Here is a 13,258-nt window from a genome sequence, read left to right as displayed (position 1 = left end):
TCGAGACCATCCTGGCTAACATGGTGAAACCCCCGTCTCTACTAAAAATACAAAAAAATTAGCCGGGCGTGGTGGCAGGCGCCTGTAGTCCCAGCTACTCGGGAGGCTGAGGCAGGAGAATGGCGTGAACCTGGGAGGCGGAGCTTGCAGTGAGCCAAGATGGCACCACTGCACTCCACCCTGGGAGACAGAGTGAGACTCTGTCTCAAAAAAAAAAAAAAAAAAAAAAAAAGTCTTAGCCGAGTGCAGTGGCTCATGCCCGTAATCCCAGCACTTTGGGAGGCTGAGGCAGGCATATCACAAGATCAGGAGTTCAAGACCAGCCTGGCCAACGTGGTGAAACCCCATCTCTACTAAAAATTCAAAAACTAGCCGGGCATGGTGGCGGGCTCCTGTAATCCCAGCTACTCGGGAGGCTGAGGCAGGAGAATCGCTTGAACCCGGGAGGTGGAGGTTACAGTGAGCTAAGATCACACCACTGCACTCCAGCCTGGGTGACAGAGCAAGACTCCATCTCAAAAAAAAAGAGTCTTTAGGGCCAGGCATGGTGGCTCACATCTGTAATCCCATCCCTTTAGGAGGCCGAGGTAGGCAGATCACCTGAGGTCAGGACTTCAAGACCAGCCTGGCCAACATGGTGAAACCCCATCTCTACTAAAAATATGAAAAATCAGGAGTGGTGGCTCACGCCTGTAATCTCAACTCTTTGGGAGGCCGAGGCGGGTGGATCATAAGGTCAGGAGTTTGAGACCAGCCTGGCCAATATGGTGAAACCCCGTCTCTACTAAAAACAAAAAATACAAAAATTAGCCAGGCGTGGTGGTGGGTGCCTGTAGTCTGGGCTACTCAGGAGGCTGAGACAGGAGAATCACTTGAACCCGGGAGGCAGAGATTGCAGTGAGCCAAGATCGTGCCACTGCAATCCAGCCTGGGTGACACAGCGAGACTGTCTCAAAAAAACAAAACAAAACAAAACAAAACACAAAATTAGCTGGGTGTGGTGGGGCATTCTTGTAATCCCAGGTACTTGGGAGGCTGAGGTTGAGGTTGCAGTGAGCTGAGATCGCGCCACAGTACTCCAGTCTGGATGATAAAGTGAGACTCCACCTCAAAAAAAAAAAAAAGTCTTTAGGCCAGTGTGATGGCTCATACCTATAATACCCCGTGCTGGTATTGTTTGAGGCCAGGAGTTGGAGACCAGCCTGGTCAACATAGCAAGACCTCGTCTCTCCAAAAAAAATAAAATAAGCCAGTATGGTGGCATGCACCTGTAGCCTCAGCTACAGGGGAGGCTGAGGCAAGAGGATCCCTTGAGCCCAGGAGGTTGAGGCTGCAGTGAGCCATGATTGCACCATTGCACTCCAGCTTGGGCCACAGAGTTGAGACCCTATCTCTAAAAAAAAATTAAAGTAATAAAATATCTTTACATTCGTGTATCGCTTTATAGTTTAGAGTGTATTTTACATATTCCCTGTGTGCCTCTCATAATCCTCCAAGACGAGGCAGCTATTAACTCATTTTTATGGATGAATAAGCTGAAACATGCAGAAATAACTTGCTAAAAGTGGAAACAACCCAAATGTCTATCAGCTGATGAACGGATAAATAAAATATGATATATTCATACAATGGGATATTATTTGTCAATAAACAGGAAGTAGTCATATATGTTGCAATATGGATGAGCCTTGAAATTATGCCAGGTGAAAAAAGCCAGTCACAAAAGACCACATTATTGTATGATTCCATTTATTTGAAATGTCCAGAATAGGCAAATTTGTAGTAACAAAATAGATTGGTTTCCTAGGGCTGGGGGTTGGGGGGAAATGGAGAGTGACTGCCAATAGGTATGGAGTTTCTTTTGGGAAGATAAAGAAAATGTTCTAAACTTGATTGTGGAGATGGTTACACGACCAAATATACTAAAAACCATCAAGTTACATACTGTTTTTTTGAAACAAAGTCTCACTCTGTTACCCAGACCAGAGTGCTATGGTGTGATCTGGGCTCACTGCAACCTCCACCTCCCGGGTTGAAGTGATTCTTCTGCCTCAGCCTCCCAAGTGGCTGGGATTATAGGCATGTGCCACCACAACCAGCTAGTTTTTCTATTATAGTAGAGATGGGTTTCACCATGTTGGCCAGGCTGGTCTCGAACTCCTCCCCTCAAGTGATCCCCCACCGCCTCAGCCTCCCAAAGTGCTGGGATTACAGTCCTGAGCCACCGCACCCGGCCGAGTTATATACTTTAAATGGATGCATTTTATGCATTGTGAATTAGATCTCAAATTATCATTGGAGACATGAAGGATGTCTCAAACACAAACAGAGCAAGTTAAACACTGTTGAACTTGGATAGATTATGCTGATATCAGTACAATCCCTGCCACAACTGTGCTGTGTTCTCCCCCTATCTTGGACTGGAGGCAGCAGCTTCAGTGCGATAGAATCAAGATTAATAGGGTCAAGGGAATTAGTGATAGCCCACCATTTGGCCAACAGCATTAGTGGTCTCTGTTTGGTAATATCTATTCTGTGGAGATGGATGTACCCAATAAAGTTGGGGGACAGAGTCACTGGCCCACAAATCCCAGGTAATCACATTAAGAGATCCAGCCTGCTCTGCCTAATGTTATTACTTTCTCCCTGTGGAAAGGAGAAATATGACACTCCAGGGGACTACGATCATTGTTTACTCAGTCAATCAACATTTATTGAGCACCCACAGTGTGCAGAGCTAGCATCAGACCAGGATTTAAAAAGTAAAAAGTTCTTCCCCTGAGGGATCTACAAGATTAATGAAGTTTCTGCCCTCAGGGAGCTCGGAAACTGCTGGGGGAAAAAGTCTTCGGTTTCAGGGCTCTCCCAGTCAGGTGGGGAAAGGAGAAAACCACCCAGAAAAGCAATGTAAAGATACTCACAGCACTACACTCTGACCAACTGAGCTAACCGGCAGCCCTAAGGACTCTTAAAAGATAAGGGAAGTCGTCCTGCAAATTAAGGACTTGGCAGCTGTGGGACCTCAGTGTTAATTAAAGGTGTTTTGAAAGCCCAAGTTAAGGATGTTAGAGAAGTGTGCTTTGGAAGAGGCAGAGAGACAGAGATGGCAGACAGACACGGGGAATTATTCTGAGGTTCTCTGCAAAGGCAGAAGGAGAAGCAGTACCAGAATGCAAAGGACTTGTAAGCAAAAATACTAGAACCTAAAAAGAAATCAGTTTCTGTCCTGAAAGACACCATAACCTAGTTGAGCCACATTGACAAGCTTATTTGCTAACAAGGGGTAGGGTAAGGGTGGGGAAGGATTGTGTTATGAGGATATAGGAGTGGCTCAGAATCCCAGGTTGCAAGTCTCCCAGCACTGCACTCGGCCATATTTCTTAAACCGCATGTGAATCTATAATTATCTCAAAGAGCATGTTGAGATGAGGGAATTGCAACCATGTGTGAGGTGAGGGTATAGTGTTCTAGTGGGGCATAGTGAGAGACAATGCTTCCGAGGCTGTAGGGGACAGTCCATTCTTTCAGTGGTTGTTGGTGTCCCTTGACTTGTGGCATCACTCCAAAACCTGCTTCCATGGCCACAGTGCCTCCTCCCTATGCCGCCGCCTCTCCTCAATGTGTGTGCTCTGTGTGCCCTCTTATAAGGACATATGTCATTGGATTTAGGGCCCAGTTGGCTAATCCAGGATAAGTCTTTTCTTCAAGATCCTTAACTTAATCACCTTTTGTCATATAAGGCATTACTTCTTCACTATATAAAGGGTATGATAAGCCTGTGCAACGTGGCAAGACCCCTATCTACAAAAAAAGAAAATCCAGGCTTGGTGGCATGTGTGGACATCTCTTTTTGGGTGGGAGGGCACCATTCAACCCACTACAGAAAGGTAGGGGCAGATAAATGATTACTAGGATTCTGACCCAGCCAATCAAGATAGAACACACAGAAGAAACAGCAGCCTTCAGGGAGTGAAGTTCAAATTTTAACTGAATTTGAGGGTCTTGTGGGAATACTCAGTAGGCAATGGGATAAATGTTTCAGCAAAGAGCTGGGTTGGAGCTGCAGGTTATTCCTGACATGAGTGGCATAGCTGAAACCAAGAGAGTGGATGAGCAAATCTGGAGAGAAAAGATAGGGCAGGCTGAGGACAGACCCTGAATAATGCTAACTTTAGGAGTCAGGCAGGGGACCCGAAGCCATCCATGAAGGGAAGAAAAACCAGGAGAAAATGGGCAGCCTGAAAGCCAAGCAAGAAAATAGTTTCAGAAAATGAGTTCAATAGTGTCAGATACTAGTAGGGTAGGACTGGAAAAAAACCTTTGATTTTAGGAACTTAATGTTGACAGGCAGATAAGCCTTTTTCTCTCTTTAAAAAAATTTATTCTCATTAAAGAACACTTGAAATGCATGAAGTACAAAACTTAAGTATAGTTACATCAACCAAACACAATTATTAGCATTTCCATCCATGTTTAAAAACATTGTTTTGAGTCAGGGTCTCGCTCCATCACCCAGGCTAGAGTGCAGTGACGTGATACTTCACTGCAACCTTCACTTCCTGGGTTCAAGTGATCCTCCCACCTCAGCCTCGGAGTAGCTGGGACTGCAGGCATATACCACTACGACCCAGTACATCTAGTTGTTTCTATATATAGGTGAGCTTGTGAGTTTTTTTGGGTTTTGAGACGGTATCTCACTCTATCTCACCCAGGCAGGAGTGGTATGATCATGGCTCACTGCAGCCTCAACCTCCTGGGCTCATGCAGTCCTCCCTCAGCCTCCTGAGTAGCTGGGACTGCAGGCACATGCCATGACACTTGGCTAATTTTTAAAAAAAAAATTTTGTAGAGACAGGGCCTTGCTATGTGGCCCAAGCTGGGCTTGAACTGGCCTCAAGTGATCCTCCTGCCTTGGCTTCCCATAGTGCTGGAATTACAGGTACAAGCCACCATGCCTGGCCTAGGTGAGTGTTCTCTTTTTTTTTTTTTTTTTAAACACAAACAGAACTAGGTGAGCCTTCAAGGAAAGAAAAAAGACTATGTGTGCATGTGTGTGTGCATGCCCGTGAATGCCTGCCTTGATTTCCAACACAGGCATCCTCCTTTAAATCCTCCCTGAGCTGGAGACTGACTTGTGGCCCCTGGGAGAGTGTGTGGGAGTGTGGAGAGTGACCTCCGGACCTGGGTACTTTCCGGCCCCTCCTCCCATGGAAGCTGCTGCACCGATTTGGCCTGTGCAAACACCAGGCACTTTTCGCTGGGTCAATATTTCACATCCGTTGTCAGGGTCTAATCCATCTTCAACATCTGTTCCCTGGGATGTTGTGCTCTGCTCTGCCACCTATGACCCCTCATGGTCTTTGTCCCCAGAAGAGGATCTCTACAAGGTCCCCAGGGCTTTCTCCAGCTTGAGGCTGCTCGGTTCTTCTCTTTTTCTCCTCTTTAAACCCTCTCACCTTTGCCTGAGCCAATAATCTCCCTCAAATTACAGGGAGAAGCCCCCTCTGTCTGGAAGCCTTCCCTGGCTCCAGAACACAGAGGGACGTGGTAGCTGCTGTTGTGTAGAATTCAGCAAACCTCACCTGCCAGTGGGTCCAGAACATGTTCTGACCCAGTGTCCTGCTTGCCACTTTGTACTGCCTGACTGCTGCTTCCTGCTGTGAGCCTGCTGGAGCCCTGGGGACACACATTTACTTGAATAACATCTCAAAATAGACTGGGAAGACAAAATGTACTACAAGGGGCCGGGCACAGTGGCTCATGCCTGTAATCCTAGCACTTTGAGAGGCTGAGGCGGGCGGATTGCCTGAGCTCAGGAGTTCAAGACCAGCCTGGGCAACAGGGTGAAACCCCATCTCTACTAAAATACAAAAAATTAGCCAAGGGAGGCAGCGGGCACCTGTAGTCCCAGCTACTCAGGAGGCTGAGGCAGGAGAATTGTTTGAACCATGAGGTGGAGTTTGCAGTGAGCCAAGATCACGCCAAGGCACTCCAGCCTGGGCGACAGAGCAAGACTCCATCTCCAAAACAAACAAACAAGAACCCAAAATATACTATAAGGTGTAACTAGAAATTGTTTTCAAGATCGGTGCTTTTGCACCATTGATTAGATGAGGCAACCAAGTGCATTTATTTTGATGCATGCCTGTCTTGTTCCTCTAATCAGCTCCCAAGAACAGGGACAGACTGGGTGTGGTGGCTCACGCCTGTAATCCCAGCACTTTGGGAGGCCGAGGCGGGCAGATCACCTGAGGTCAAGGGATCGAGACCAGCCTGACCAACATGGTGAAATCCCGTTTCTACTAAAAATACAAAAATTAGCTGGGCATGGTTGTGGGTGCCTATAATCCCAGCTACTTGGGAGGCTGAGGCACGAGAATCACTTGAACCAGGGAAGTGGAGGTTACAGTGAACCGAGATTGCACCACTGCACTCCAGCCTGGGCTACAGAGCAGACTCGTCTAAAAAAAAAAAAAATTAGAAGAAGAAGAACAGGGACAGATTTCTGTTCATTCTCCTCTGCAAATCTCTGGCCCCAGCTTTCCTCATCGTTATTCAAACCCAACATATATTTGGCATTTATTATAAGCAAGTGCTGTTATTAAACCCATTTATAGATGAGGGAGCCAAGGCTTAGCAAGGATAAAGACTTGAAGGCCGCACAGCTGCAGGAGGCCAAGCTGGACCAGGGTTTATGTTGTTAACACTAAATTGTTTGGAGAAACAGCAAACCCAGCTGTGGGGGAATGGGAGCGGTGGGTGTGGAGCCTGAGGCTAATTTCCTCCCACTCAGCCATTCTGTCCTCTCTGCAATAAAATTCATAGTCCAGGAAATTCCCTGCAAGTGACAATGACTCTTAAACTTTCCTGAAGATAAGAATTGCTGGGCCAGAGCCTCCCTCACTGCTTGCCATCCCTTCAGCTGATGGTCAGTAACTCTTTCTTTGCCAGTAGCCTGCCTGGCCTTCCAGTTTACCAGAGAGGCCCTGGTGACGAACCAGGCCCACCTCTCATCTTCCGGAACCCATCCCTGCCGCCTCACCCAACCCCACCCTCCTTCCCTCTTCTACTCTGGGAGTTTTTGCAGTTCATCTGCTCAGCCAAAGAGAAGCAACTGCTAATGTTAAGCCAAAATTTGGGTCGGGCCAGGAGGCACCTTTGAAATAAAAAATTTACTCGGGTACAGGAAACAGCTATAAATGATCTTGGAAATGCAGGCACTCCATTTCCTGGTTACACACTCCAGGCAATGCCCAACAGAGCATCTGAAGGGGCCTTGTTTATCAACTGTCATGGATTCAGGAAGCCAAACAGACCTGCCTGTTACCAAAGTGTCTCCTGCAGGCCCCTGCCTCCAGAAATGACCACCCCTGAGATGAAAACTTCTCTTGGGAAGAAACTGAGAATGAGCTTTTACAATTTGCTCAGGGCTTCCCACTCTTTGTTTCTGGGACATTCTTCCTGTAGCCAGCTTCAGTCCCTGTTAACACATAGTTAACAACAGGATTATTTTTGTTGTGTTCCAGATCTGCTGTATATAATCTCCTTTTATTTTTTTCTGAGTTAACTTTGTTTTATTTTTTCTTTTTTTTTTTTTTTTCTGCTGACTACCTACTTATCTGTCATAACTTTGTTTTTATTGTGGTAAGAACACAACGTGAGATCTAGCTTCTTAACAAAATTTTAAGTGTAACATCTCCTTTTAATTTGGATAAAATAGTAGGTATTGGGCCAGGTGCGGTGGCTCATGCCTGTAATCCCAGCACTTTGGGAGGCCGAGATGGGTGGATCACCTGAGGTCAAGAGTTCGAGACCAGTCTGGCCAACCTGGTGAAACCCCGTCTCTAATAAAAATACAAAATTAGCTAGGTGTGGTGGTGCCCACCTCTAATTCCAGCTACTCAGGAGGCTGAGGCAGGAGAATCGCTTGAACCCAGGAGGCGGAGGTTGCAGTGAGCCAAGATCGCACCACTCACTGCACTCCAGCCTGGGCAACAAGAGCAGAGCAAAACTCCATCTCAAAAAAAAAAAAAAAAAAATAGACTGGGCGCAGTGGCTCACGCCTGTAATCCCAGCACTTTAGGAGGCCGAGGCGGGTAGATCACAAGGTCAGGAGATCGAGGCCATCCTGGCCAACATGGTGAAACCCCATCTCTACTAAAAATACAAAAATTAGCAGGGCGTGGTGGCAGGTGCCTGTAGTCTCAGCTACTCGGCAGGCTGAGGCAGGAGAATGGTGTGAACCCGGGAGGCAGAGCTCGCAGTAAGCCGAGATCGCGCCACTGCACTCCAGCCTGGGCAACAGAGCTAGACTCTGTCTCAAAAAAAAAAAAAAAATAGGCATTGAGTGCTTATATGGTAAGCACTGTGTTAAGCACTTCGTATTTGATTATTTTAACCCCCACAGCAAAACATTAATCATTAATATGTGATAATTAACAAAGGTATTAATAAACCCATTTCACAGATGGGTCACGGAGAGAGGCTGAGTAAATCACGCACAGTCATACAGAGTTGGGATTTTTTTTTTTTTTTTTGAGACAGAGTCCTGCTTTGTTGCCCAGGCTGGAGTGCAGTGGCATGATCTCAGCTCACTGCAGCCTCTACTTTCTGGGCTAAAGCAATCTTCCAACTCAGCCTCCTGAGTGGCTGAGACTACAGGTGTGCACCACCATGGCCTGTGAATTTTTGTGTTTTTTGGTTGTTGTTTTTTTTTTTGAGACAGAGTCGGGGTTTCACCATGTTGGCCAGGCTGGTCTCACCCACCTCGGCCTCCCAAAATGCTGGGATTACAGACGTGAGCCACTGCGCCCCGCCAGAATTTTTGTATTTTTTGTAGAGACGAGGTTTCACCATGTTGCCCAGGCTGGTCTTGAACTCCTGGGCTCAAGCGATCTGCCACCCTCAGCCTCCCAAAGTGCTGGGATTACAGGTGTGAGCCGCCATGCCCTGCCTACAGAGTTGGGATTTGAATTCAGGCAGTCCAGCGTCAGAGCTCTTGCATTTAATTACAGATGCTCTGTGTTTCTTTCTAGTTCTCCTTTCTCCAAATGGGATCATTCTACCTCCGTAAACCTGTCCTTATGACTTCCCTTTGAGTCAGGAAACCTAGTGCTGATGCCAAACACCCTGAATAGATTTATATTAGGGACCAGAACCATGGAACGTTCCCTTTCCATCACTTAATTCAACCTCTGATGAAGTCCACACCAGTCATTCCCCCTGCACAGCCATCTTGCTCATATCCTTCTCAACAAAGTGGCTCCTAACCCTATCTGGAGGACTGGATAGCCATTCTGGCAGAACAGCGGCCCTAGTCACAAGGGAAAAAGGAACCCCTGTTTGCAAAGCAGCTGTATTTGCTAAGTAAGACACTTTGACAGGCTGAGCATGGCCTGTAATCCCAGCACTTTGGGAGGCCAAGGCAGGCAGATCACTTGAGGTTAGGAGTTCGAGGCCAGCCTGGCCAACATGGTGAAACCCCAGCTCTATTAAAAATACAATTAATTCACTGGGTGTGGTGGCAAGTGCTTGTAATCTCAGCTACTCAGGAAGCTGAGGCAGGAGAATTGCTTGAACCTGGGAGGCTGAGGTTGCAGTGAGCCGAGAGATCACACCACTGCACTCCAGCCTGGGAAACGGAGTAAGACGCCATTTCTTAAAAAAAGAAAAAAAGACACTGACAAAATGCCTTTTAAGGAAATTATATTTGGGGAGATATGCTGTCAGTAGTTTTGATAGGAACTCAGCATTGAGTTCCTACTGAGGAAACAGCAGAGAACATCTGTGAACATCTGTGGTTGGGTTCTCCTTCATGTTCCACCTCTTTCACATACCTCACACACCCCTGCATCCCTCCTGCCCATCCTCTATTCCATTTGTCCTGTCTTTTTTTTTTTTTTTTTTTTGAGACGGAGTCTCGCTGTCACCCAGGCTGGAGTGCAGTGGTGCGATTTCGGCTCACTGCAGGCTCCGCTCCCCGGGGTTCACGCCATTCTCCTGCCTCAGCCTCCCGAGTAGCTGGGACTACAGGCGCCCGCCACCTCGCCTGGCTAATTTTTTTTTTTTTGTATTTTTAGTAGAGACGGGGTTTCACCGTGTTAGCCAGGATGGTCTCGATCTCCTGACCTCGTTATCCGCCCGCCTCGGCCTCCCAAAGTGCTGGGATTACAGGCATGAGCCACCGCGCCTGGCCTGTCCTGTCATTTTTGACCCTGAGTTTTGACAGCCCCAAACCTTGTCCCTCCATAAAGTGGACAGGCTAGAAGTCATCATGGTGAAGAGCCCAGACTCTGGAACTAGACTGTCTGGTGGCAACTTTAGACAAGTCACTCAACCGCTCTTGGCTTTGGTTTCCTCATTTGTAAAATGGCATTGACAATTATAGTCCCTGCTTCAGCTAGATGAGTTAAAATGGGTAGAGCATTTAGAGCAGCGCCTGACACACGCTGATTGTAAGCACTCAATACATGTTCTTCCCTGCCACCTGATTACCAGCTTTGTGAAATTGGGCAGGTCACTCTGAAAGAGGGTATGATTATGATGTAGTGATTAAGAGCACTAGGTTTGACATCAGATGCCCTTGAATCTTGACTTTTTTTTTTTTTCTGGAGACAGGCTCTCATTCTGTCACCTAGGCTGGAGTATAGTGATGCAATCTCGGCTCACTGCAGTCTCAGTCTCCCGGGCTTAAGTGATCCTCCCACCTCAGCCTCCTGTGTAGCCGAGACTACAGGCATGCGTACACGACACTTGGTTCTGTTCTTGTCTCCCGTCCATTCCACCCCCGAGCCAGCAGTCCCAGGAGACACAGCCTCTTCCTATTCAGTATCTCCCCCATGTAGGAGCTTAAGTAAACGAAATACCACCACCCCTCTCCCATCTTACCTTGAGATTAGGAAAGACTGTGGTTGAGGGCAGCCTGTGTTACTGAATGTTATCTTCGCGGGCTTGGCTCCAGAGCCCTCAGCAGGAAGAGGGACTGGACCTACAGCCTCAAACTCAGCATGGGGACTTATAATGAGCAGAGTCCTGAGCCCTCTGGTGGGGAGTCTTGGGTTCCATTCTGCTTGCTCCTTGCAGGGTCTTTCCAAGAAGTCAAGGGCCCTTGACACTTAAAGGAGTGCCCACATCATGTCAAAAATACTAAAATGCACTCATATCCCACAGAATTTTTTTTTTTTTTGAGATGGAGTTTCGCCCTTGTCGCCCAGGCTGGAGTGCAATGGTGCAATCTCGGCACACTGAAACATCTGCCTCCCAGGTTCAAGCAATTCTCCTGCCTCAGCCTTCTGAGTAGCTGGGATTATAGGCATGCGCCACCACGCCTGGCTAATTTTTGTATTTTTATTAGAGACGGGGTTTCCCCATGTTGGTCAGTCTGGTCTCAAACTCCTGACCTCTGGTGATCCACTTGCCTCGCCCTCCCAAAGTGCTGGGATTACAGGCGTGAGCCACCGCGCCCGGTCTGAAATGTGGTTTATACATAAACTATATATACAAACTGAGTTGAGTTGCAATTGGTTGAGATTTTGTTTTGTAGCCATTTATTTCAATATTTATCCAATGCCATTTTGCAACTGTCTTTTTTATTTTGAAAACAATAACTTTTTTCCAGGTTTCAATAATAAGCCCTAGCCCCTAAGCCATTGTGTCTAAGGGATGGGCCAGCAGTCCCTCCAGTGCCTAGGTTGACTTGGTCAGATTCCCTGGTCCCTGAGCTTGTCAACTCCAGAGCCCATGTGAACCATGCCCACCCTATCTATCTATTCATCCACCCATCCATCCATCCGTTCGTTCATTCGTCCATCTGTCCATCCTTCCATCCATCCATCCACCCACCCATATCTCTCTGAGCTGTCTATGGTAGAAAAAAAGCAACTTGGGCAGAGGCTAGAGAAGACAAGCATGGTGTGAGACTGCCCTCTAGAGATTGCTCCTGGAAAGTGCAGGTGGGGAGCTCCCTCTTTCAGGCTAAGATCAACCCCACCACTCGTTCACTCATTCACATTTATTGAGCAAGTACCTACCTATACCCGGCACCATGTACTTACCTGTTCTGGGAACAAAAGACAAATACAAAGGGAAACACCACACGTCCCTGTTCTCCAGGAGGTCACCATGTTGTAGCAGTGACTGCAAACACATAAACAAATGATTACTGTTCTGTGCAATGACTACTGGAGTAGATGTGCACCAAGTTCTATGGGAGCAATGAAGACAAGGAAATAAGTCTGGGGCAATAGGGGAAGTCATCACAGGGAAGGTGGCATTCAAGATGGGCCTTGAAGGATGTGTAGGAGTTTGCCATGCAGTGCTGGGGAGGAAAGGCATTCGGGGCAGAAGGAATGGCAGTGTAGAAATGCAGGCTTGTTGAGGGCCAGCGAGAGGTGTGGCAAAGCTGGAGCATGCATAGTACTGAACAGTCAAGACCCAGCTAGAGAGGCAGGTGGGGCCAGATAGTGAAACTCCCACTCAAAAAACAGGAAGTGAGCCAGGTGTGGTGGTGCTCACCTGTAGTCCCAGCTACTCGGAAGGCTGAGATGGAAGGACTGCTTGAGCCCAGGTGTTTGAGGCTGCAGTGAGCTATGATCACACCTGTGAATAGCCATTGCACTCCAACCTGGGCAATATAGTGAGACTCTGTCTCATAAAAAAACGGAAAACAGGCCATGCCCAGTGGCTCATGCCTGTAATCCCAGCACTTTGGGAGGCCAAGGCAGGATTGAGGCCAGGAGTTCAAGACCAGCCTGGGCAACATAGCGAGACTGCATCTTTACAAAAAAAAAAACAAACATTAGCAGGTCATGGTGGCATGAGCCTGTAGTCCCAGCTACTTGGGAGGCTGAGGTGTGAAGACCACTTGAACCCAGGACATGAAGGCTGCAGTGAGCCATGATCGCACCACTGCACTCCAGCCTGGGTGAGAGGGAGAGAGACCCCATCTCAAAAATAAAACAAAGCCGGGTGCGGTGGCTTATGCCAGCACTTTGGGAGGGTGAAGTGGGCAGATCACCTGAGGTCAGGAGTTTGATACCAGCCTGGCCAACATGACAAAACCCCATCTCTAATAAAAATACAAAAAATAGGCTGGGTGTGGTGGCTCACGCCTATAATCCCAGTACTTTGGGAGGCCAAGGCGGGTGGATCACGAGGTCAGGAGATCGAGACCATCCTGGCTAACACGGTGAAACCCCGTCTCTACTAAAAAATACAAAAAAATTAGCCAGGCGTGGTGGCGGGTGCCTGTAATCCCAGC

The sequence above is a fragment of the Nomascus leucogenys genome, unplaced genomic scaffold (assembly GCF_006542625.1).
Source record: "Nomascus leucogenys isolate Asia unplaced genomic scaffold, Asia_NLE_v1 Super-Scaffold_258, whole genome shotgun sequence".
Taxonomy (NCBI): domain Eukaryota; kingdom Metazoa; phylum Chordata; class Mammalia; order Primates; family Hylobatidae; genus Nomascus; species Nomascus leucogenys.
Note: the sequence above shows the minus strand (reverse complement) of the source record.